The sequence below is a fragment of the Ambystoma mexicanum genome, chromosome 9, assembly GCF_040938575.1.
Source record: "Ambystoma mexicanum isolate Mex_15411 chromosome 9, UKY_AmexF1_1, whole genome shotgun sequence".
In the NCBI taxonomy this organism is placed as follows: Eukaryota; Metazoa; Chordata; class Amphibia; order Caudata; family Ambystomatidae; genus Ambystoma; species Ambystoma mexicanum.
This window is the reverse complement of record NC_090931.1, coordinates 552,103,578-552,128,065: the sequence shown is the minus strand read 5'-3', so window position 1 is coordinate 552,128,065 and position 24,488 is coordinate 552,103,578. Positions and strand designations below refer to the sequence as shown.

The following is a 24,488-nucleotide window of genomic DNA, read 5'->3' as shown; positions in this document are numbered from 1 at the left end:
TAAGACCGTACTTTATCCGACATCCTGTATCCCCTACTTTTGGTAGGTACACTGTCTCCTGTGTCAATGTTATGTTTGCACCAAGGTGTCAAACCAGGCGACTGTGAAAACAGTGGGGAAAACTGCCTAAGCAAACTTTTCACCTCAGCCTGCTGATCAGAAGTCAGGTGAGGGGCCACTCGGACACCCTCAACGGAGCTATCTGAAGGACCGCTTTGGAACAGGTCGGGAAGAGGTTCTGACTCCTCTTCCTCAACGTCTGACGCCAGTAGCAGTGCTGCGATTTCGACTCTTGGGACGAAAGCCTTCAGCCTATTTACGTGGAACACTTTTGGAGCCTGTCCAGGCCTTCCAAGGTCCACTAAATAGTTCACCTCACCCAGGGGCTCCACCACTGTGTAAGGGCCTGACCATTTGTCCTGTAAAGCGCGAGGCCTTATAGGGTTCATGATCAGGACTTCCTGACCAGGGGTAAAGTGAATTAAGGAAGCTTTCTGGTCGTACCAATGTTTCACCAGCGCTTGTCCTGCCTTCAACTTTTCACTAGCCAAGCCCATCAGGAGTACCATCCGTTTTCTGAGCCCTAGCACATAGTCAACTACATTGGTAGTAACAGGGGGAGTGGGCATCTCCCATCCCTCTTTGACGATGGCTAAGGGTCCCCGTACGGGATGACCGAACAGAAGTTCGAAGGGGCTGAAGCCAACACCCTCCTGTGGTACCTCTCTGTAGGCAAACAGCAAGCATGGTAAAAGAAGATCCCATTTTCTTCTCTGGGGCTCCTCCAGAGCCCCAATCATGCTCTTTAACGTTCTGTTGAAACGTTCCACCAGACCATTGGTCTGGGGGTGATATGCAGAAGAGAACTTGTAGGTGACCCCACATTCTTTCCACATAGCCTGCATATACTTCGACATAAAGTTGCTGCCACGATCTGACACAACTTCTTTAGGGAAGCCAACCCTAGTAAATATGCCGAGTAAAGCTTTTGCAACTGACTTGGCAGTTACAGTCTTTAATGGGATGGCCTCAGGATACCTGGTCGCATGGTCGACCAGCACCAGGATAAACCTATTGCCTGAGGATGTTTGCGGGTCAAGGGGACCAACGATGTCGATCCCTACCCTTTCAAATGGTACCCCCACAACTGGGAGCGGTACCAACGGAGCTTGGATTGTCGCGCCAACCTTACCAGACAACTGGCAGGAGGCACAACTCCTGCAGTGACTTTCTACTTGCACCCCCATCTTGGGCCAGTAGAAGTGCATGGATAACCTTTGCTTGGTCCTCTTCATACCAAGGTGACCAGCAAGGGGAACTTCATGCGCCAACTGCAGGAGGAAGGGTCTAACAGAAAGGGGAACCACCAACCTCCTATGGTCTCCTTCTGTAGACTCTGTGGGCTCACTGTACAGGAGTCCACCTTCCCAATAAATCCGATGCTTCCCAGGAGGTTCACCCTCAAGCTGGGAGCAGGCCTGTCTCCTTAGGCCTTCCAGAGATGGGCACTCACGTTGGCCCTTACTGAAGTCGTCCCTATCAGGACCTCCTTCAACTAACAAGTCTTTTAGTTCAGGATGGTCGTTGGGGTCGAACACTTCAGGCATCGCCACCTCCTCGTCAGGCTCGGGCGATTGACCAACTCCCTCCACCGCAGTGGTAGGCGAGCTCGGGGGAATATTCTCTTTCCCCCGTCGGGACTTGTTGACTCCTTTCGCCTTGGGTTTCCCCTTCGGCTGGGGCGGCGTATTGGACTTGGCCAATGCTGCCCGTGCTTGAGACCGTGTGTAGGGTCTTTCGGCAGTGTCTCCTACGAGCCCTAGAGCTCTGAGATCATTGCCCAACAAGACCTTTCCCGGGACGTTTCTCTGAATGCTCACTGGAATCCTAACTGCTGTACCATTTAAAGTTAGATTAACAGGGATCACGGGAAACATACGGAGGGGGCCGTCAGCCAACTTAGTGGGCATCAGAGGAGCTCTGGCAACTTCCTCTGAGTCTACCAAGGTAGAATCCACTACAGTTCGACTGCACCCACTATCCCTAAGAGCTGGAGTATCCACTCCATTGATCAGCACACTGTCTTTAAAGTAGTGCTTGGTATTATCCGGAATCCTAGCATACGCCTCTGCGACTTTAGGCTCCCAGGAACCCAGGGACACTAAAACTACCTCAGCCTCTATTCCGCTGGGAAATGAGTCTGAGGAGAAGGATGCTCCTGTAATCTCTTCTTCCTCGTAGGAGGAGAAGGCCAGATTAGCGGAGTGGACCCCCAAAGGTCTAACCTTACAACGGGGATCCCCCTTCACATGGTCAGTTGCTCCACAAGAAAAACAAGCCCCAGTGGGTCTGTTTACGTAGGGAGGCTTATTATAACCAGAGTTCTGTTTCGGAGGCGAACCTCCACTACCCTGTGAGTTCTCGTATGGCTTACCCTTATTTTTCTTTTTGTGGCCCTTATGGGAAGAAGATTTAGCAGATTCCCCACCCTCCATATCTTTGGACTTTTTCCCTTCCTCCTGCTTACCAGGATGAGTTTTGTCCTTATGGGACACTCGATGTGACACCCATAAGTCTGCTGCAATGGCCAGCTTCTTAGGATCTATCTCCTTCGAATCGGCCAAATGCTGCTTAAGCTCCGGGGAAGAAGAAGCAAAAATGTGTTCCAGCATGACCAGATTGATCATGCCTTCGAAGGTAGAAACCTTATAACCTTCAACCCAGCCAGTTAAGTTTTTCAGGGACTCAGCTACATACGACACCCAAGTACCACCTTCCTTTTTCTTATACTCTCTAAACCTTTTCAAGTATTGGGTCGGAGTCTTCCCAAACTTTAAAATGAGAGTCTGCTTCAACATTGCAAAATCAGCACGCTCAGCCTTCGACATTTCCATAATGGCACTGCAACCAGAATGGGGCAGTCTGCTGAGTAACCATGCAATCTTATCCGCATTATCAACCTCTTGAACCTCGCATGCATACTCAAACGCATTTAACCAGTCCATAATGTCATTTCGTTCCTCATACACACTGAGCAGATCTTTTGGAAACCGTGGATGAGAGGAAGCCCCAGAACCATGTCCAGGACCCTTGGACCCATTTGCGAACTGAAGCTTGGCCAGTTCCAACTGGTGATCCCTGTCTTTTTGTTTTTCTGCCTGGTTGATTTTCAGTTTGGCTATGCTGAATTCAAGCTCCTGCTGCCTAAACCGCAGCTCTTGCTTCTTGAATTCAAGCATAGCCTCCCCATCAACACTGGCAGAGGAAACGTTAGACATTACATCCTCCCTGTCCTCGTGGTCGTGATGGATCAGTGCAGCGGCAGAACCGTCGGTTCTGCCAGTGAGAGCAGCCCCACCACCTTCTGCACTGTCCTCGGAAGTTATAGCGTCAAGCTGCGCTTCTTGCCACGCCACGATTCTCTGGATCATTTCCAATTTAGTGCCTTGAGAGGAAACCCCTCTCTCCGCACACATCTTCTTCAATGTTTCAGATTTCGAAGCATTTAAGGTTAATAAAGTATTCGTTTCCATACTGTTGATAGGACTATGGCCTTTTTAACGTTATATTCAATACTTTACTGCGTGTCCTGGTTGGAATAACCTGAAAACGCCTCAGCTCGTGCGCAACACTGGATACCCTCAGTCGTATCCCACCGCTGTACACCAATTTGTTAAGACGGATTTCTGAACTCTGTCCTGGTGGCGCAGAAGTTCAGAAGGCCAACCTAATTACTTGGAACAGGGTAACCTCTGGACAAGCCAGACCAATCAAGGTAGCGATCGCGGCGGTCAAGACTAGGTCTCAAGAGGGGTGAGGGTGACTGAAAGCCCACAGTGAGCACACAAAGCAAGAGCGCTTACAAACTACTCCAAACAGTTGTTTATATCAAAAATAGATACACATTTATTATAAGGCCTTGAAACTAATAACCACAGTAAAAGCAGCAATATACAACGATATTAAACCAACACATACACTATCCACCCAATATATATACAGAATACACAGTTTCACAGCATTAGCAGCACGAAATATGTTATCCACCTGCAGGGGAAGAAAAACAGGCAGTGCGAACCAATGCGTGTGATATGTCCGCCTTCTGAGGCCCCTAACTAGATGGTAGTCCAATCCCTACGAAGAGTGGAGCCTAGCGCTCAAAAGTACCTGCACACGCCGGTGCCAATGGGCAGAAGGTGAAGCTCTTCGGAGGACGTTGGACAGCTCTGAAGGGCGCCCTAATGAAGGAGAACACGGTCCGCGACTCTAGCGCAGCCTCCACTGTGAGGCAGAAGCAGGGCGCGAGTACGGACAAGGGGAGCTGTATTTACAGCGGGGAAAAGCAAGGGGCACTGCAGGAGGGCGACCAGATCCTAGCTAATCTACTCACCGGTCCCCGAAGCAAGCAGGCCCGAGCTTCTCCTCGATAGATGCAGCTTCTGGCAGGTTCTGAAGAGCAGGGAACGTCTCGTCGTCGTGCAGAGTAAAAAGACGTCCCGATCGAAGAAACAAGCACAGTTTTGTCGCCACAGCAGGGCAACGGAACGGCCGGGTGTATTCAAGCCAAACGAGCACCGTTCACCTCTAGCTTAGGGTTGCTAAGCAAACGAAGCGTGTGAGCGTGCCCCGGACTCAGAATACCACCCAACCTGTCGGCGATTACAGAGCAGGACTCCTTAGTAAGCTGGTCAGTCAACTGGATGGCCCAGAGACACTTCCGAAGGCTTACGGCAGGAGTTGATGAAGGTGCCGGGAATAGCTGGTCCTGCTATTCCAATAGGTCGAAGCGCCAGTACAGGCCTTCTTGTTCGATCTTAGGTGGAAAGGGCTTCACCGGACGACAGCAATGAGGAGCAGAAGTTCTTCAGGGGGTCACCAGCGATTCCTCGGTCCAGCCTCGTGTTCGCAGGATACTTGGCTCCTGTATCCCTGGGTTCGTAAGAACTCAGGAGATCGACATGGTAGTGGTGTTTCCAGCTCCCTCTTATCCACGGTTCCCTTCGCGCCAAAACGGAGGGGAGCCAATGGGAGATCCGCTCATCAACACACATACCATACGTGGACCAATCACGGACCACAGTGGTCCCAGGCATTCACACCACCCTAGACTCTCTGGCACCCAGGATGTGTATTGGGACCAGACAGCCCAGCCCACATCCTGGGGGCACTCAAACGACATGTAGAAGCCCGCGAAAGCAACCGTGTTTCGCGGGAAACTACATGCCCAAATAAGGAAGGCCCCGGGTCGCCTGACCTGGGGGAAGGTAAAGGGAGCAAGACGGACAGTGGACGAGACAAAGGAGCCTCGTGGTCCGGCCATTTTGGGTAGCCGGGCCACCCTTTTGTGTTCGCGGCAAAAAGGTGCTCAGAACGGCAAAAGGAGCTCAAAATAAACCAAATGATCGCTGCCACCAGCCCAGTCCCTGAATGACTTGCACCGATCCAAAAACCATCCTACAAGAGTGTCTAGGGTCTGTAGAAGGCTAGAGACCCAAGAGAGCTGTAACTTAGCTTACAGTGCCCTCTTGTGTCGTGTTGCACTAAAATGGCGACACGATAAAAGAAACTACGGGAAACAGCGTTCCCCGGTACTGACTGTCTTAAGGGCATGTCAGTTTCCCCGTAAGAAAGGAGCGAAAGCCCAGAGGAGTACGGCAGAAGGCTGCACTTCTCTGGCAAAGTCAAGAAAACAGGTTGAAAACAATAGCAAAAAGTTTAGGGGTTGCCACATGGAAGGAAAGTTCCCTACAATAACGAAATCTTTCCTAACACTATACAAAAACCCACCCCAAAGGAAAGAACAGAGATTTGTATTTGCATTTGTATCATGCATACCTGCCGGGAGGACCACAAAGGAAACCTGTATCTGGGTGCAGATGATAATAAAAAAACAAATGATTCCCAAAGAAAGACTCACTGAAAAAGGCATTTTTTTTATTGTTTAGGGAATTGATGTTTCAGAGGTCCAACAGAAGCAAGTTCCACAACTTTAGCCCTCCAACTGCAAATCGTCTATTGCCATGAGAGTAGAATTGAGAACAATTCTTGTCCTGGGATCAAAGCGAACAGGTTGGACAGTATCGGAACATTTTCTTACATGGCTTTATTCTGCTGGACGGGTAGCCAGTGGAATTGTCTGTGATAACTGAAAACCTCAGCAAATTTGGGAAGTTTAAAAATTAATCCCACAGCTGTGTTTTGTACAGATTGCATCTTGTGTATCAGGTTCATAGTGATACCTGTGTAGAGACTGTTTACATTGTCAAGATGGGAATTTAGAAGCGCCCCCACCATCTGGGCATGTAACACTGCAGGATCAAATTGGAGAGTCTTTCCTAGTAGCCATAACCTAATAAAGATACTCTAACAACTTAATTGATCTTCACAGTGAGGGAAAGATTAGCATCCCACAGGAGCTGAATATTCTAAACTTTGCTGACATAGGAAATGGGGACATCAAGAAGGATTGGGGGGCCGAAATCTCTGAGGATCTTTAACAAGCTAGGAAGGGCTTAGCAACATAACCCCTGATTTGGTTCGGATTCCGGCATTGAGAATGCGCTTCGGGCCTAGTTGGTTATGTGCTTCACTAGGACGCGATGCAGTGTCGAACTGGTCTAGATGCAGTACAATAGTTCGGCTAGATGGAGGAAATTGGTCACCAGCACCTTCTCTACTTGGGATGCAGGGAACGTATTTATAATGTGCCTATACATGTTGTTTTAAGACTCCACATGGAGCGACCAGTGCGGTAGAACAGGGAGCTTCGGCTGGTCTGGTACTCCCGGCTGCTGTGAGGCTTTCACAAAGGACTTGAGCACAGGATACTCCAGTTCAGGGTCTGCTCTTGTAGCACATAATAGCCATTGATCCTGGTTGACAGCTCAGGTCACTCCCAATGTTCCCCGATAGTGGTTAGGGAGACAGATCTTCCTTCTGTCTTGGGCACCTCCTTCTCCTCCGGCAGAGAGCATTGGACAGTGCAACCAAAGCAAAGGAATTCCAGGTGAGAATGTTCAGAACGTCTCTTTGGCCTTAAAGGAACCTTGAGAAACGGAGGGAATTCTGTTGAAGGGGTGCAAGAGCACAAGTCCTCGGGTGATTGATCTAAAGTAAGCCCTTTTGATCTTGTACCCAAGTGCTTTGCTCTAGAGGAATTAGTGGAGACAGGAAAGAGAGAGACAGCGAGCAACACAATGGTGGAAGGCTTCTTACAGTGCCTAGAGCACCCCTGCCTATCCTACTCCCATCCTTTTCCTCCAACTGACAACAAAGACGTTTATAAGGTTCCATGTGTTAATATCCCCGCAAAAAATGGCGCCATACAAAAATATCGCCATATTTTTTGCGGCAATATTAAGGCATGGAACCTGCGGGGGACAAACCCGCATTATTTTTAAAGGAGTGGGGGACACCCCTGCTCCCCAAAACCCAAAAATTACCCCCCCCCAAAAATATTGCCAAGGCCGTTCCTGACAACCATATATATGGCGATATTTTTAGTGGGGATAATATGTAGTGATCCCTTTTATACATGAGGCACCCTGCTGTGTGGCTGTTGCTGAGAGAGGGCATTACCAGCCCCCAGAGGGAATCAAAGACAGGCTGGGTCCTCTGGGTTTCTGTCCTGGTATGTGACAGTATTGGCCCGTCTGTCCCAAATACACATTCCCTTCCACAGCAGAGCTGACTCTCAGGAGCGGACGCATGTGCAATATCAATTGGGATGTGCCGGGCATGATCGTAAGTATCGCCATGCATGATGCCTAAACTCAGGCATAGTTTATTCTTAGAGAGAACCATGCCACCAGCATGGGGTACTCATGATGATCAGTATGTTTGGGGACAGGGGGCATATCTTAAATGTCGCCCCTGTGCTGCAGTGACTTTGTTGTTGCTGCAGTGGTTGAGTGGGCATTTTGTGACCTTTGAACCTGCTCTGCGGCTCAATCTACTGAGTGCACTATGCTTTTGCTGTGGAGTTGCAATAAAGGGGATCTGGTTGGCAAATTACCCATTTTTGGAGACGGAATTGGCTTTATCATTTTATGTACTAAAAATAAAAAAAGCCATGGTTTGGCAACCTTACCAGATGATGATTTCTTACAGGAGCATGTTTGAACAAATGTGTCAAGTGGTTGTGGCTGGCCCGGTGGGCAGGCAAGTGGGTGGAACAGCAAAAGGAGGCCAGGATGCATTATTTTTTTTTCTTCTGTCAGTCAGAAAGATTTTTGCCTTTACTCGCTGGAACTTGTACCTAACACTGACCCGAACAAAGGCTGCTTCAGCAGGAATCTGAAGCTAGAAAGACTTGTGCTGTCATTGAATTTGGTAGCTTATTCCAAATCATGGGTCCTACAACTGAAAGTTTTTGATCTCTTCCGGTATGATGGAATCATATGGATGAATAGTCTGTGATCCTCTAAAGACCAAAGGTTCCATCCTGATATAAAACGTGTGATTGAGCCCTTCGGGTAGACTGGAGCAGCTTCATGCATGCATTTGAAGATGATGGGGAGTTTTAATCCGAATGCTTCTCTGGAAGTCACAGGAGGTCCCCATGAGCAGTGTGCACAAACCACTTTTCATGCATCCAGAAACCTATCATTTTTGAGTCCCCTCATTGACGTACCTCACAGGAGTGAATTACAGCAGTCCAAGTGACTTTTCAATAAGACTCCAACTCCACACTTGCCCTTTTAGCTACCTGATACCAACATATCATCCCTTGTGAATGGCCATGACCATTACCAACTATAACGTCTAAGCATTTAACCTGCAGTAAAAACGTGTCATATTTTCTTAACATCAGGGGGAAATGGGCCATGGGGGGAGATTTCTAAGTGTTAGCAGGGCCTGCTCCTCCTTGCCCAGGCTAAGATGAAACCAGCATGAACCTATTCAGGCTGAGATCTCATCCAGGCTTCATGAATATACAATCCAACTATTTCAGTGTAGTAACAGTTATACGGTGGTAAAATATAAAGGCATTTTTTAACTTCAAAAGAATAGTTCTAGAATGGCAGAAATTGTTGTGAAAAGTAGTGGAACTGTCACAGTAAAATGACAAAGTAGCGGGACTCCATTCCCGATAGTTCTTGTTCACTTCAACCTCTGCCTATATGCCACAAACGTAATGTTTCTGATGGTCAGTATGACTTGGGAAGAGTTTACTAATATGGGCACTACCACCCCTTGACAAGCATTATTATTTGAAGTCTAGGGGGGGTGGTTCTTGAAGACCTTCAAGCACAGACTACTGATGGAATAGACCCTTATTCTTGCTGTTCTAGCCACTGTCCTTGCTACCCTCCCTACTAACACTTTTGTTGGACTATATTGGACACACTTTGAACACTGAATAGACCATTTGTTACTGAAGGAGTTTCGTGTAGCAGAATGGTAACAGTATTGCCTCTAGCAATTGCTGGAAATGGAGAAAAAAATAGACTCTGGGAACCACTCCTCCTTGGAGGGATGGGGCGGGCGGGGCTGAGGGGCCAAGTTGCACAACGCAGACATCATGGAACCCAAGCCTGGCAATTTGCATAAAAGCAAAGAGCATTGTGGGAACATAAGAATACCCATCATCTTAAATTTTACACATCTGTGATGGTGTTTAAGCAATAAATCCTTTTGTGCGAGTAATGGAAATTAGACTTTGCTCCTTTCATTGGTCACACATATCTGTAATATGCAAGCCATATATACCAATCTGGACAGATTTTGAACATGTGAGGCTTTGACTGTTCTACAGTCAGTCGAATGCAGGGATGTCATTTGGGGGTCGCTAGGGGTCGAAACTACGACCGCCCAACCCTCTGTGACCACTGGCACTGTATCTGCGACCCCTGAGGGCTCGGATTTAAAAACATAATTGCTTTTTGAAGTCACTCTGACTTCAGTAAGACATTATTTACGTTTTGTTTTTTGTAACCGCAATAATTTGTGATTTAAAACAATAATTTGAAATCCGAGGGCCCTCCTAACCCAGGATATGGATGGCTCTGGCTCTGCTGCACATGACACATGTGTCCTGGGGCATGGGAGCCAGTCATGCCTGCGTAGGAGGAGCAACAGATTCCGGAAGGTAAGCACATTATTTTTTTTGAATGTCTAAGTGTGTGTGTGTATTATGATGTAATGTGAGTGAATGAGTGCATGTGTAAATGAGCAAGTCGTGTGTGCTTGTGTTAAATACCTGGATTACTTACCAGTAATCTTTATTACGTCTAGTCCCACTCTTTCGTGGCCCAGTACTTGCATGTGAAGCACTTTGCTTCATACAGAAGTACTGGTACGAGGACGAGGGGCCTTGAGGTAATACTGGGCAGAGGAGTTGATTTTTGGGGGGGTTGGAGGAGGAGAGCGGGAGGGAGAGGAGTGCTAATACATCAAGGACATCAATGATAATGTAGGCATGTCGATTTGTGGCTAGACTGGCATTATGGTATAGCCAGTTAAGTCATTTTTTTTTACTGTGCATCTATAATAAAATAAGCATGATAAGTGTTATTGCCTGTCTAGCCTGGCATTTGGGTGCAGCCATTATGGCCTTTTCTTACTGCGCCATAGCATATTTTCTGGGCCGATATAATGAAGCATCACAACTGTCATTACGTGGCTAGATTTACATTTTGGTGCAGCTAGTCTAGCAATTTCTTACTGTGGCTTGACATTTAGTACTGGGCATCTTTGCTAAAGCAATCATACGTGTAATTACCTGGCTAGACTGGCATTTGGGTACAGCCAGTCTAGCCTTTCGTTACTCTGGCATGGTATATTTTTCTGGGTATTTAGGATAATGTACGCATGGTAAGTGTTATTACGTGGTTATATTGGCATTTTGGTGCAACCCATCTGGCTATGTCTTACTGTGGCATGGCATTTTTTACAGTGCATCAAGGCTACAGCAAAACACAATTGTGTCAAGCCTACGTTGTGCAGCCAGTTTGCCCATATCATGTCTTTGTCCTAATTTTCCTTTGTGGGGGGCTTTTGCTTTTCCATTTCAGCAGTATTTCTCTTTTGGCTCGTAGCAAACTTACATTCAGTAATTTCCGCCATGTAGGGTTAATTTTCCCTGTGGCTCCCAATAAACATAGCATCGGAGACCATTCAATAGGATTTTCAGCCATGTCATCTAATGCTTTGCAAATTCCCGCCCAGTAGTCTTTCAGTTGTATACATGACCAGACCATATGGAAAGTATCGGCTTCCTTGCTGTGACATCTAGGGCATACACTTTCTGTTGTGGGGTATACGCGCTTTAGTTTGACTGTTGTGTAGTGCGTCCTATGAACAACCTTGTAGTGGATCAGCTTATATTTCGCATTACATGATAAACGTTGAGTTAGGGCACATATGTGTCCATTGGTTATCACTGATTGGACGTCCCAGTTCTTGCTCCCACTTGGATTTGGTACTATGTGTCACTGGTGGGCGGGTCTGAGTAATGGTCCTATATAGTGTAGATGCTTATATTTTCCCCTGCCCCGATGTGAACATGTAACCCAGTCCCAGATTTATCTCTGGCTCTGCTGGAAATTCAGCCCATATCTCAGCGATTGCAGATTGCATACGCATGTAAAGCATCTTATGTTTGGGCATGTCACCCACTATATCTTTAAGGGTTTCCCATGTCACAAAGCGTTGATCTTGAAATAATTGCCCCCATTGCACAATTCCCTTAGCGCCCCATTGTGTGGCTGCCTCTTTATCCAGGGTAGGAGGTATATAGTGAGCGCCCCAGATTGGCATGCTTGGATGATATAGCATGTCTGTACCATATATGTCAGCAATTCTGGCCGATGCTGTAGTTGTAACCATTGTGGGATCAATTGTATTATACAGTTTTGGGTGATGTCGTCAGGCCATGGAGTAGAATGGTCGATTTTGGTAAGGAGGGTTTGTTTAATGTTCCCTTGGGGTTGAGGAAATCTGTCGCCCACTGAGCGGCATTGTGTGCTTGTGCCGCCAGATAGTAGAGTTCAAAATCTGGTGCCGCTAAGCTTCCCTGTTGGTATTGGTCGGTGAGTACCCTTCATCTCAGTCTGGAATGTCCGCCACACTTGAATGCAGTGCATGCGCGTCCCAATTTTGCAAGTAATGCCTTGCCCCGGCCAGACCGGTACCATGTGTTAGGGAGAATTCTCTGTTTAGTCCCCCAGCAGCTTTGCTGGATTTCTGGAGTTTGTTTTTTTCTCCTGCCAAGAGCGAGACTCTTTTTCTCCCACTCTTGGACATGATTTATGGTGTTCCTTTGACTGTTTGTGTTTTATGGGCTATGGGGTCCTTTACTCCATAGGGCCTCATGTGTTTTTACTATGTGTGTTACACAGCACCCTCCGTGCTGTGACACAGGGGTGTCATAGTGACACCCCACCATAGACTCCATACCCTGGGACTGACTACTGTCTCCCAGGGCATGTAAAGTCACCATTGGCTTTACTAGTCCCAAATTATTAACAGAAACCGGTACAAACCATCATATTGCCCCGGGGTCTGTTAGTCGAGGGGGCACGTCTCCGTCCCCCCTGATCGAGTTTTGGCTGGTGGCAGTGGATACTACTTTTTATATTCGACCGCGAATATATCCCTATGGGATTTTCCCATTGTTCGAGGCTACCAACTTTAATTATTTAATTCTCATAGCCTCGAACATACCACCGGTTTATTTATTTAATATTAATTCGCCGGTTGGTATTTTTTGCCAGGACTCGATTCTAAAATGGCGTTTGTGTTCTCTTCTGTGACTCCAACCCAAGTCGAGCCCTTTGTTCCACTTTTTGGCGGGCTTCTCCACAGAAGCTTCCAAAAGTGGTGCCACTCTGTCTGGGTACCACAGGGAGTGTGGGAGGGGTTTTAGGCACCCTGGACTGAGTTACCTTGGTAACTCAAGTCGCACTCTTGTGTGATTGGCCCAGCATGTTTGTTTGACAGCTAGGCTGAGTGAATGGGGGTGTGCTGCATAAAAGCAGGGCTTTGGGGACTGGAACGTCAGAAGCCGCCACAGGACCTGAGAATCCGACAAGGGAGAAGCTGAGCCGACCTACCACGACGACACCACCGGTGGAGCCCTGCGGAACCGACTAACCACTTCCCGACGACAGAGAAGATCTCCCGGCTGGAGAGGCTTCTTCCCCTGACTGGTGGGCACAACCAGTTTACCTTCTTTTCCTCACATCCCAGGACGTCTTGTGGTCAAATTGCCCATGCCAAGCACCCCGGCAACCGGATAGCCACTTAACACTGGACCGCGAATAAAAGGACCGCTCCTCTTACCTGAACTCCGTGGCTGGTTTCTTCCCTGGCAGTGCAACAGACTCCTGTCTTCCTCCCCGACGAGATCCTCTTTTCCCCCGGACGAAGCACCGACTTGCATGCGCTGCCAGGAACAACTGCCCCGCTGGAGTATTCTCACCACTTTAAGGTACCATGTCCGCCAGGCCTCCCTTTCTAAAGATTGCTACAAGGTAATAATAATCCCTTGACCTTCTGGACTGGGCTGGCCGCCTTGACCTTCTAACTGGTCCCTTTCTTTGGTCCAACTCTTTTTTGAACCCTTTCAAGACTTTTGTGCACTGCAACCGTGTGACCTTGGACACATTTCGTTCTGATCCTCTTAAAGTGGATCCGGCCTACTGAACTCTAACTTCACGGTTTTACTTGCCTTCCTCTCTTGTTTTGTTCTTGTGAAAGTGTTGGGATCTGTTTCAAATTATACTCTGCTTTTCTCTCCCTTTTAAAACGAATTATTAGAGTGCCATCTGCGTTAAGCGCTCACCGCTGTCTGAAAATAAGTGGGGCTTTACTTAAGACTTGTCTACTATTCTTCTAAGGGAGTGTATATCTTTTAGTGACCATGTTTTTGAACTGCTTACTATTAGTGCCTGTGTGTTTTTCTAGATGTGGTTTTTAAATAAATAATTTTTTACACCAAGCTCTGGTCAGTGTTTACTTGTTCTACTGTGTTCTTTTGACCTATTGTGAATGCTCTGTATACTGCCTAACTCTTCTTGAGGGAAGTCTGACTGCTCAGCCACAGATACCAAGTGAATCTGTGTGGTACTGACTGCTACCAAGTGGGTTTACTGCCAAACTCCTGTAGTCTTAAATCTTTTGCAGTGGTCCCAGAGGGAACTGCACAGGTTTCTGCTTAACACCGTGCTAAGTATATAGAAAAGTTTAGGGAGAATTTATCATTTTTATGAGGGCAATTCTTCCCATCAGTGATATAGGTAGGGTGCTCCAACGTGCCAGTTTGGCGGATAGGGCATCTGCGAGGGCGTCGTAATTCAGTGCATGGGACGTGCAGCCAGTTTTGACATGTGTTCTTATAGTTGCATCACATTTTCAATAGTAAAGCAGTGAGATGGCTCAGCACATTGCACACTCCTGCTGCGGTGTGATCTGCAGTTTGCAGGTTCAAATCCCAGCACAGCCAACTCGACCTTTCTTCTGAAGTTGATAAATGAGTACTAACTTAGGTTGGAATGATAATTGCTTTTAAATATGTGCTATGTATAGTGCTTTCGTATAGTGCTTTCGAGAAAGCACCATATAAATAACACATCATTCTCATGAATCAAAGCATTAATGCTCCTGTGCACTGTTGGTAACTTGGATCTATTGGATTTTTGGATACTGTAATATCGCAGCAACTGGCAATGTAGGGGCTCTACTTATCATATAATGACAATACCTGACATGCATAACTGGCATAATATGGAAGTAACTGGCCATACAATGTTGAATTGGCATATGTATGGCAGTGTCTAAGCCTATTTTGATCTATAGGGTTTAACCCTTTTATATCATGACCTCCATCCATGGCATATGAAGGCAGCACCCTTGCTAAAATGTGGTTGGTATCTAAATATTATCATCTGCTTTAGGACCGGTTTGGTATTTTTAAACATTTAACTATGTTTTTTTTTTTTTTTACCACACAAACCACTTCCAGTGATTGTCACCAGGGTTAAAGAGGAACTGATGCCATCCAGGTCAGTGGTCAAGTGACATCACTTTCTGTGATGTCATCAGGTATGTGATGTCATTTCTGCTACCCCAGGCATTTTGGTGAATCAACGTCCCTGGTCGCATTCTGAGTTTTCTGATTGTGTGTGCTGCTCGTGGGTGAGAGCTTGGCTTTGGAACAGAATCTGGGAGTTTCCTGGCCTAGTGCCTGGGCCTTGGGATGGAGCAGAGCTCTGGCAAGACAAACTTTGGCAGAGTTCAGCTCCATCCTGTTACGGTCCATTTTCTTCGTGCAATCTAGCTGCTTGTTGATTTTGTTTGTGAGTGGGGTTTATCACACTGGAACTGAAATCCTGCACAGCATTGATTTTCATCACACTGTGCTTCAGATCTGTTTGTGGTGTAAGGAGGTAGAGAGAGACATGTTTCTTCAGCCCTTGGCATCTCTGCTGTAGGTTCTACAAGGTTTTAATTGTGGCATCATTATAGTGGTGCTTTTGAAGGATGTGAACTGTCCGCGGGGGTGAGAGGCCCAATTTGAAGACTAATATAATGTATGTGGCCCAAGAGCAGCATTACCTGCACCCTACTAGGCAAAGAGCCCAGAACCGTACTGCTCAGCCATCCTGTCCAGCCATTCCTTATGGCACCATTGTTTAGTCAATGATAGGGTTTCATGTTCAATAGTTGCAGTTTATCATAAGAACGGGAGAGCCACTGTCTCCCCTTCAGTATAACACTAACGTGTAAGGTTGGGAAATGTGCAGCATATACTCCACCAGAGAGATTGGTTCAATTGACGGAGTAGTTCCTCTAGAGCATTGAGGGCGATGCCAAATCTGTAGCTTTGAGTCTTTCAATGGTTTTCTTCTTTGTTGCTTATTCCTCCCAGACCTGCATGCACAAACAGGTTGGCCCACGTTAGTAGCGTGGGAGGTCATGTTTACCAATCATGCTCTTAGAGGGACTGGTTCATTTGTTAAGCCTGTGGTAACACCTTGAGTTGGCGAGCTCCCGAATGCCAAAATGTGCATGTTCAGTCAAATAAATGAGCAATTCTCACAGGATTGCATGGAGTACAATATTTTAGCCAAAGAAATAAGATGCGTAGTAAAAATGGCAGAGGAGCGCTGCAGCAACCACTTATGCTTGTGACGATTCCACTTCCCTGTTTACTAATGAATGACTTGTGACGTAAGAGGTGCGTGCTATGACGTCACCATGCACGATGAAAGCTTGCAGAAACTAGACGCATGGCTGGTGGAAGATTTAGTTTTAGTGTGGAAATGGATTGAATGTGCCTTTAGTCCAGTGCCATTTCAACTTTTTCAAACCGAATCCCTCTTAGAGCAAAAATATTGCTCATGGGCACCTCACCTCTGATCATCGTTCTAGACTAGTGCTAATCTCTATCGTCCCCCAAAATTGTAATTTGTGCAGATAAATAAATATAGATCAGTGCATTGTTTACATTACACTGGACTGTCGTGAATTAGCAACCTTGTTGGTATTTGTGGGTTAAAGAGATTCTTTATTGTTAATTGTGATGGTCGGGGAGCATCTTCTAAAGACAAGGCAACGTTGAAAATATGTAAAAGTACTTGCCTTTTTGCATATATTGACCCCATCGAGATACAATCTCTGCGTTTATTTTATTTTTTGCCAGCTGATTGTATGCTTGCTTTGCTCCCCTGGTGCCTCACAGAAGCTTGATTTTGTTCCCACAGGCCCTAGGTTGTTTTACCTTGCTTTGGACCACAGAGCATTACAGGTGATGTCTGATCAGGGGTGAACTGGGAATCAAGAGGCCCTGGAAACCTTTTTCAAAGTGGTTCCATATTACACATTTTCAGCAAGCCCAACCCTTTGCCTATGAGAATATTTGGAAATAAAATAGTTTGACAAAGAGGCCCAGGGTGCAGAGGCCTATCGGGAAACCTCCAGCGTTCCCTATATGCCAGTCCACCCCTCTGCCTGATCGCGGTGGGCAGTATGGCTACGTCCTCGGCACTGTTTCAGCGATGAAGGTGGAATGTTTGTCAGGCTCTTTTTGGCCCTACCCTTCCCTTATTGCATTGGCACGCCTTGCTTTCCAGATTGGTCCCACAGTAAAGGGAAGGTTCGATTCCATGTATAAACTTGCACCGTTATTCCTAGCCCTGCAGATTGAGCTTTACCCTTAGATCCCTCTTCCTGGAAATTTAGCTTGCTCATTTGAATCTGTGAAGTGCTACTTACTCTTGTATACCACTTGACCATTTCATGTTCTGCCTACTCTTTGAGCGGGGCCCCTTCTGCTTCCAAACTTCTTTATCACTTCATTCCTAGGTCCGTGCTATCTTAAGGGATTTCTGTTTTTGGCTTGCTGTTGTCATGAATCCTCTTGGTGCCCTTTAAGATGGCCATACTATTGCAGGACCTAAGTCTCTGCTGGACTGTTGGCACAGGCTCTGGACTGACTGTGAATCCTTCGAAAAAAGAAAAAAAATGATGAATGTGTGTATGTGCATATCCTTCTACATACCTGCCTTTCCTTTATCTTGGGGGGAGGGAGGGTTATAATCCTTTTGCATCCAACAAGTTACCTATTTACCAATCAGATTATGGGCACTTCCATCCACCCACACATGAGAGAGGTGGTATGTATGTAGAGGATGAGCAGGACCATGTGTAATAAAGGCTACTAGTAAGTGATTGAAGGTTTACATGCCCCTCTTTCCTCATCCGAGAAATTGCTTATGAGGAATTCCATATCTGCTGCTGAATGACACTGCTGAATAATCAATGCAGACCACATTGATGTTGCTGCACCACCGTTTCTTTGCATACCAGACGTAGATGCCATTTTCTTCAGTGAGTGCCTGTTATGAGAACACTCATGCCATTGGAGCAGGATGCCTGACTGTTCACATTCAAGTCTCTAATGACACGCGCCATACGAAATTGGTGTCTTACTAGGTGGCTCTGCTACAAATATCCAGCAATGTAACCTCCCACCACCCTACCCCTGAGCATCTACACACGATACTGCCATTACTCTTGTGTAATGTCCCTGTATTTCTTCTTCCAGATAGCGTCTCCCCAACCACTTTGTAGGCTAGTTTAGTGGTCCATCGTATCCACCAGCTGATGGAAATTAGAAACCTTCTTGCATGTTCTTGCTGCCACAAATGTAACATAAGTTATCAGAGTGCCTTTTATAGGTGCGATTCTTGACAAGTAAGTCGGAACAGCCCCTATCCCCTAGCATCTTGGTTGTACGATAACTGATTCTGCCAATGAGCGCACCTGGAAACGCTGACCAAAGAACTCTCTTGTGACTGATGGAACATCAAAATGCCATTTGGGAGAAAGGGGGGGGGAGAAAGGAAAACTGTACAGCCAGCACTCCTTGCTAATAATATCCCAATTTTCTACAGTCTGTCGTCTGATGTTATTGCTACCAAAATCAGTCCTGAGAATCGCACTTCAAATCCTTGAATCCCAGAGCTGTGAAGGCATGGAACTGCAACAACTGCATAATGACATGTCCGAGGAAGGAACCCCTTTGTGTGGCATAGGACGAGAGCAATTAATTCTGAATTCTCCCCAACGGAAACTGCCCCTGGGCGTTATATTTGACTTCATCTTGCATTCGGTTGTTTGAAACTTGTGTTAATTACATTTATTTTGCACATCTCATCGTATCCGTATCTTGCCCACCTATGTTGGCTATCAAATAATTGTCTGTTTGAATATTACTTTTTGTGCGTTGTAATCAAATGTGCTCATCTTTGTGCCTGCCTATCTTTCTGCTTTAATGTCCTTATACCAACCTTCTCAGCAATTATGTTCTTCCTTTTTTGGTTTGCTTAAGGGTCGATGCACACCTTGTGGCATATTAGTTGCCATTCATTTCAACTTCTGGCTGCTAAATTATGGAATAACTTCCCCTGGATATACATTTTTCTTCTACCCTACATCAGTTTAAACAACGTTTTAAAAGACAACGTGTCATTTGCTTTTCCTATTGACCAGTTTTATCATGAAATCCGTTCTGTTTGTATATTCTACTTATTCTTTCTAATAGTGATTGTACTATTACCTAGATCTTGTACCACTCTACAAAAACCTATTACAGTAACAATAGTAGCTCACCGTGCCCTAAATTAAGACACCACCAGCCCTCCAGAAAGAAAATCCTGAAAAAAATTGCATCACTTCTAAAATGCCTCAAGATACTGATTGTATGCCCTTCATACTTCTTAAGCTACACAATTCTTCAAATGCTTATGTAAATTCAGGGTAGATTTGTCTTATTGAGTTCTGAACGGATTGAAATCGCTGTGCAGAGAACCCCCAAGATCTAGATTTCCCACTGCCTGTTTTTTTCCCTGAAGGCCCCTCTCCCCGACCTTGATTGCAGGGGATTTGGAGGTTTGGGGGGTCATAGGAAGGGGTCAGTGGGGTTGGAGCATATCCAAACACTGTCTTTAGGCAGGTCCACATAGAACAAGAACCAGCGCCGGCCAAAAAGGGCTACCAGTTGGACTTCCGCTGTGCAGTTTTGGAATGTAATCATCACCCTGGGGGTCAAGCGAAGTGGAGGGTTGTGGTGGAGCATTCAATGTCAACACCCATGTCTGAGGCATGATCCACACTCTCCATGCTGCCATCCTCTCATTGGAATCTGGTGCAGGGACATTGGATGGTCCTCTGCCCATCTGCTGGGCTTGAAGTCCAGCAGAGGTGATGAGGCTGTACTGGTCATGTATGACAGTTCTCCCTCCTGACCAGGACATTCCTCACCCTGACCTTGTCCTGGATCCACTGCAGTTCCTTGAGTACTGCTGCTAGTTCTTCCAGTTCAAGGGCAGACATGGTGCTTCTGGTTCTTATTTTTCCTGGTTCATATCCTGATCCAGGGTAACACCACAAGCCAGTGCACTGGTGTCTCTGGTAAGAATCGTCTCTGATCAGTCCAGTGAGAATCCCTTTTGCAGGTTGTCTTGTATCGGCTATCCCCTCAGACCTTCCCCCTGGTCGTGGGATCATCATTCTGAATTCCTGAGAAGGTGGTATGCAATGATGGTGTGTATGTGCTGCCAGCGGCTCCGGGTGCTGCCTTGTGTACAGACGCTACAAATATACAGGATGCTACTTGTCCCTGCAGCTTTACTAGCTGTGCCTCTGAGGTTGCTTTCATCTTCATGATATTTGTAAGTGAGGCCCAAAGTCCTCCCTTGAGGCAATCAAACCCTCTCCCTTTCAGTCCAGAAGTGTGCCCCTTTGTATTCCCTTTGAGTGGTCAACATTTGTGATTTGCTTCAATTTATTATTGACCCCAAAGAGTTTACTAGTTTACAGATTATCTGGATATGTGATTCAGTAGTACTTCTGATGAGACCTTGAACAGCCAACCGCCCAGATAAGCAATAACTTGGATCCCATCCAGGTTTAGCGCTGCTACAACAGGAGCAAGAGCTTTTATAAACACTTGAGAGTTCGTACACAGGCCAACTGGCAATAACTGTTCATGCTTGTTTGACATTCCACACCTAATTTATTTTTGCAGAGGCTCTTTAATGGGAATATGGGAATATGCCTCTTGCAGGTCAGATATTCATCCTTTATCACCACTGATAATTCTTTGGAGTGTTTCTTTCTTGTAACTGCACTTCATAAATCGCTTCAGCTGTTTTAGTTGCATTACCAGTCAGTAGTTTCCAGAAGCCTTAGGAACCAAGAATATAATGTAATATACTGTCACCATTTATCCCTATAACGGAGCTCTCTCTCTGTTGCTCTCATATTTTACAAGCCCTGTAAGTGTTCTCTGCTCTTGGCTTTGTTCACCGTGAGTGGAATTTGTCCTGGCTGGAAACTAGGGATCTTTGATGTCAATCTTGTGCCCCAGTTTTAGAAGATCCGGAAACCCACATATCCACAACACCAGAGATCAGGCTTTTGTGTAATGGACAGGCGAGCTCCAACTCGGCACTGAGTTTTGGGGTTTCTTTTTGTTGTGCGATTTAGATGGGTGTTGTATTCTAGTTCTCTTCTGGAAACGTATTCTTAGTTGACCCACTAGTCTTGCATTCAGTAGACCTGCATTTGAATCCTGACTTGGATTTCTTCCTCCATATATCTGCATGCTTTTTGTTAAACTTTATGCACGTTATCCTCAACGTCCTCAAGCAATTTTGCCCCTTCAAATGGTCTTTTCATTGCTTTTGTGGTCCATCCGTGTGCTGTTCGCGCACATGAATGTATCCGGGACACTGGTGCTCCCTTCATTGCTGATTACCTGATTCTATCAAAGGCGAGATCTGCTAAGAATTCCACCTGTTTTGGGATTTGAGACTGTATAGAATCGGTCTGTCCCTCTCAACGATGACATTATTTAGAGTCGGAAAGCTATTGAACACTGCCTGTGCCATGCACAATGCATAGGGGCTTGTCCTTTCGGGTCAGGCGTGCCACTGCATAGGTTTTCTTTGGGGAAGAATTCACCTCATCTACCTGGTCCCTAATGGGTAACTCGCTTGTTGCCCTTGACGAGCATGATTAATTTCCCTACTAGTGAGCACTGCCCGCTGGGACCTTTAGTGTATGTGCGCCACCAGCAGGGGCGGACTGGGAACCAAAAGAGGCCCTGAAAATAACTTTCCAAGTGGTCCCATATTATACATTTTCATCAAGCCCAACCCTTTTCCTATGTGAAAATGTGGAAATACCACACACGAGGCCCAGGGTGCAGAGGCCTACCAGGAAATCTCCATAGTTCCCTATATGCCAGTCCACCCCTGGCCACCAGTACTCATCCTTGAGCCTCCTGGCGATCTACAGGGAAGATTCTCCTCTTCTATGACCACCCTTCTCCAGGACTCCTAGGGTGAGTATGGTGTCCCCCCTGACTAATGCTATAACCCAAATCCACTGCACACAGGTAGCGTTTTAACTTCTCCACCTTTGATCTAAAATAAAATGGTTTGCCTAATCACTCTGGTGTCAGGGTAATCTCTAAAATAAGATGTACCTGGTTATGATAGGATGACTGCTAACCGCACAAAATTATTAAAGCTACAACAATTTGATATAAGACAAGGGCCAACCCATGTGAGTCCAGGCCAGTGATGTCTGGGCAATGTGGATGTGGTTGTCTCCACTCAACCCAGTGAGACAATAGCCAGGAGCTGCTTCTACTGAATCCTACGAAGGAATGGTAACCCCTCCCTTCCATGCCCAGAACCAGTCTGTAGGAGATCTCCTAGGAGTCTGTGCTTCAAAGGCAGCACTGACCTGACCTAACCAAGCGAGCTTCACACCAATGTGTTGCACAACAGCAGGTTTTTGAAGTCTGCAGGCATGGGAAAGGGTCAGAGTAGCCAGACTGGGAATGTGGTACACGAAAGGCTTTCACCAGCTTGGCTTTCTGTTCCAGCTCTCTTCCTTCCTGTCCTCCTTGTTCAGGCATTCACAAGGATGTTTAAAGGCAAGGGTCACTTGTCACACGACCAGGAATGGGTATCCTGACAGCATTCTTGCTTTGCACAAATCACCTGATATTTTGCATTTTTATAAGGAAGGGGTCTCCCACTCCATCCTTGATTTTTATTTTGGATATCGGGAAAAGAAGAATGCACCTTTAGAGCTCTAATGGGAGTGCCATCAATTCCAGAGTCATAGAGGTGAAGAGAGAAGGCATTCAAGGCAGAGGGCAGCTATACTCCCTAACGAGTCCCGGGGCACATTGGGGGTGAACTGCTGTGTACCAAGGCTGACACTTTGCCAGCTGCACTGTAACCATACTCTTCACTTGTGTATAAGGAACCAGTGTAGGTGCCAGACACTCCCTGGACTATGAGAGCACAGCAAGAAGGACTCCTCTTGTGCTAGAGCCCCTGGATTGGGGCTTCAGGCACGGAGGAGCATCTTAACTCCTGTCTAGCTGCTGTGAAAAGTCTTACAGATGCTTCAACCACGTTCAATGCCCTTCAAGCCTGCGATGCAGCTTTTCACACTCTCAGACTTCAAACTGCTTGCTGCACTTCAAAACCATCCAGATGCGAGCTCGACCCATTGCCATAGAATGTAGGACATCATTGAACTGTGTCGTGCATGAGCAGAAAGCATTGTCTCTCTGCCGACCTGGCTGCTACTTGAACCTTGGGAAGGCAGTATAAATCACAATAACGTAACATTGACTTGATCCTTCAGAAGCCTGCCTAATCGAACTGATTTGACACCTACAGCCAATGGTTTGCGTTTTAACATCTGCTTGACCAGTAAAAGCGCCCAGTGGCCTGGTTCAATGCTATCAATCCTCCTAAAGAGAAGAACATGGTACTCTTAAAAGGCTCTATCCCCAGGTCCACTTTCTGGGACCTAGTGTCTTGTAAGTCCCCTTTCCCCAATTTGTTTTTCCAGCATATCCTTTTAAACCGTGACATTAGTGTAACATATTTCCTGACCAACCCAGCTCAATTACCCAGAGTGTTATTCTATAGAACAGTCTGCATTCCATGTGCTCTCTTCACTGGTGGGTTTTGCTGGTCTGTTTTTGTTAGTTAATTGCGTTTTTATTGTTTTAATTAAATTTCTATAGAAACCTGATAGGACTTTCCTTTATTTTGGAATCTGTACTGTTGCTCTTTGGGTTGCTACTGTATCTGCTCACAACTCTCCTGAGAGTACAGCCTGCCCTTGGCCCACGTTAACACAAAAACAGAAGGAGCAATACCGGTTGGGCTGTGTCTGTTTACTTTTATGATTGGGATCCTTGCTAACTTAGTAGTAGTGTACAGTCGAGTAGGCGGTGTCACACAGCACTTGACAGTCTTGAGCTTCGTTCAAATGTTATGATAAGGGCAGTGATTATTTAAATAAAAAATTTACAGGCATGCCTGAACTCTTGAACATATCCAATGTTAATTGATAGAATCTGAACTTTGTGTACTATTTCGTAGCCTTGGCCGGATTTATAACGAGCAGGCAGTCCTGCAATGGTTCTCGGGCTAAATGCTTTCCAAATACTTTTCGCTGTGTAATATCAGGGTAACGTGTTCCCAGTGCTCCAGATAAGATTTTGAGGTGGGAGTATTTTACTCTCTATTCTTAAACTTTGAGAGTAAATGGGATTTTAAGAGAGTAAAAAATAACTTTTCTCCTTCGCAAGAGTAAAATGTATACGACATCCAGCCGATGTGTGAAAAAACTATGGAAATCATTACTATGCGGCAGCTTTATGCATTGACAGAATACACCTTTCATTATGTCTGGCCATTTGATCTGTCCTGTATATATTCAAATGTTGAAATCACAAAAACCTAGCCAATTATATAGTAAAGCATACATGAATTTGTATTGTGTGTTTTGAGATTCGATAGCAGAATTGTCTTTTGATGTTTAATGAAAGTCCTAATTTCCTGGAGCTATTACTACCTAATGGAATGGCAATGTTATGATACAACCGTGCAGAGAGTCAAAGACTCCATGCTAAATTCTATATCTAATCTAGTGGTCAAATG

The 24,488-nt window shown here is 46.0% G+C and overlaps 1 protein-coding gene across 12 annotated transcripts in view; it reads left to right on the top strand.

The window, feature by feature from the left end:
* The window catches only part of YPEL2 (yippee like 2), a 318,063-nt gene that overhangs the window by 8,130 nt on the left and 285,445 nt on the right, over positions 1-24,488 (top strand). For 2 of the 12 annotated variants that reach the window (XM_069615137.1, XM_069615138.1), the window contains exon 2: positions 14,966-15,005. The exons of 7 other annotated variants lie outside the window; for them this stretch is intronic. The gene's annotated coding sequence lies outside the window, so the exon portion shown is untranslated. Of the gene's footprint in view, positions 1-14,965; positions 15,046-24,488 lie in introns of those variants that run through there. 3 more of the 12 variants (XM_069615136.1, XM_069615141.1, XM_069615139.1) reach the window with 2 other exon arrangements.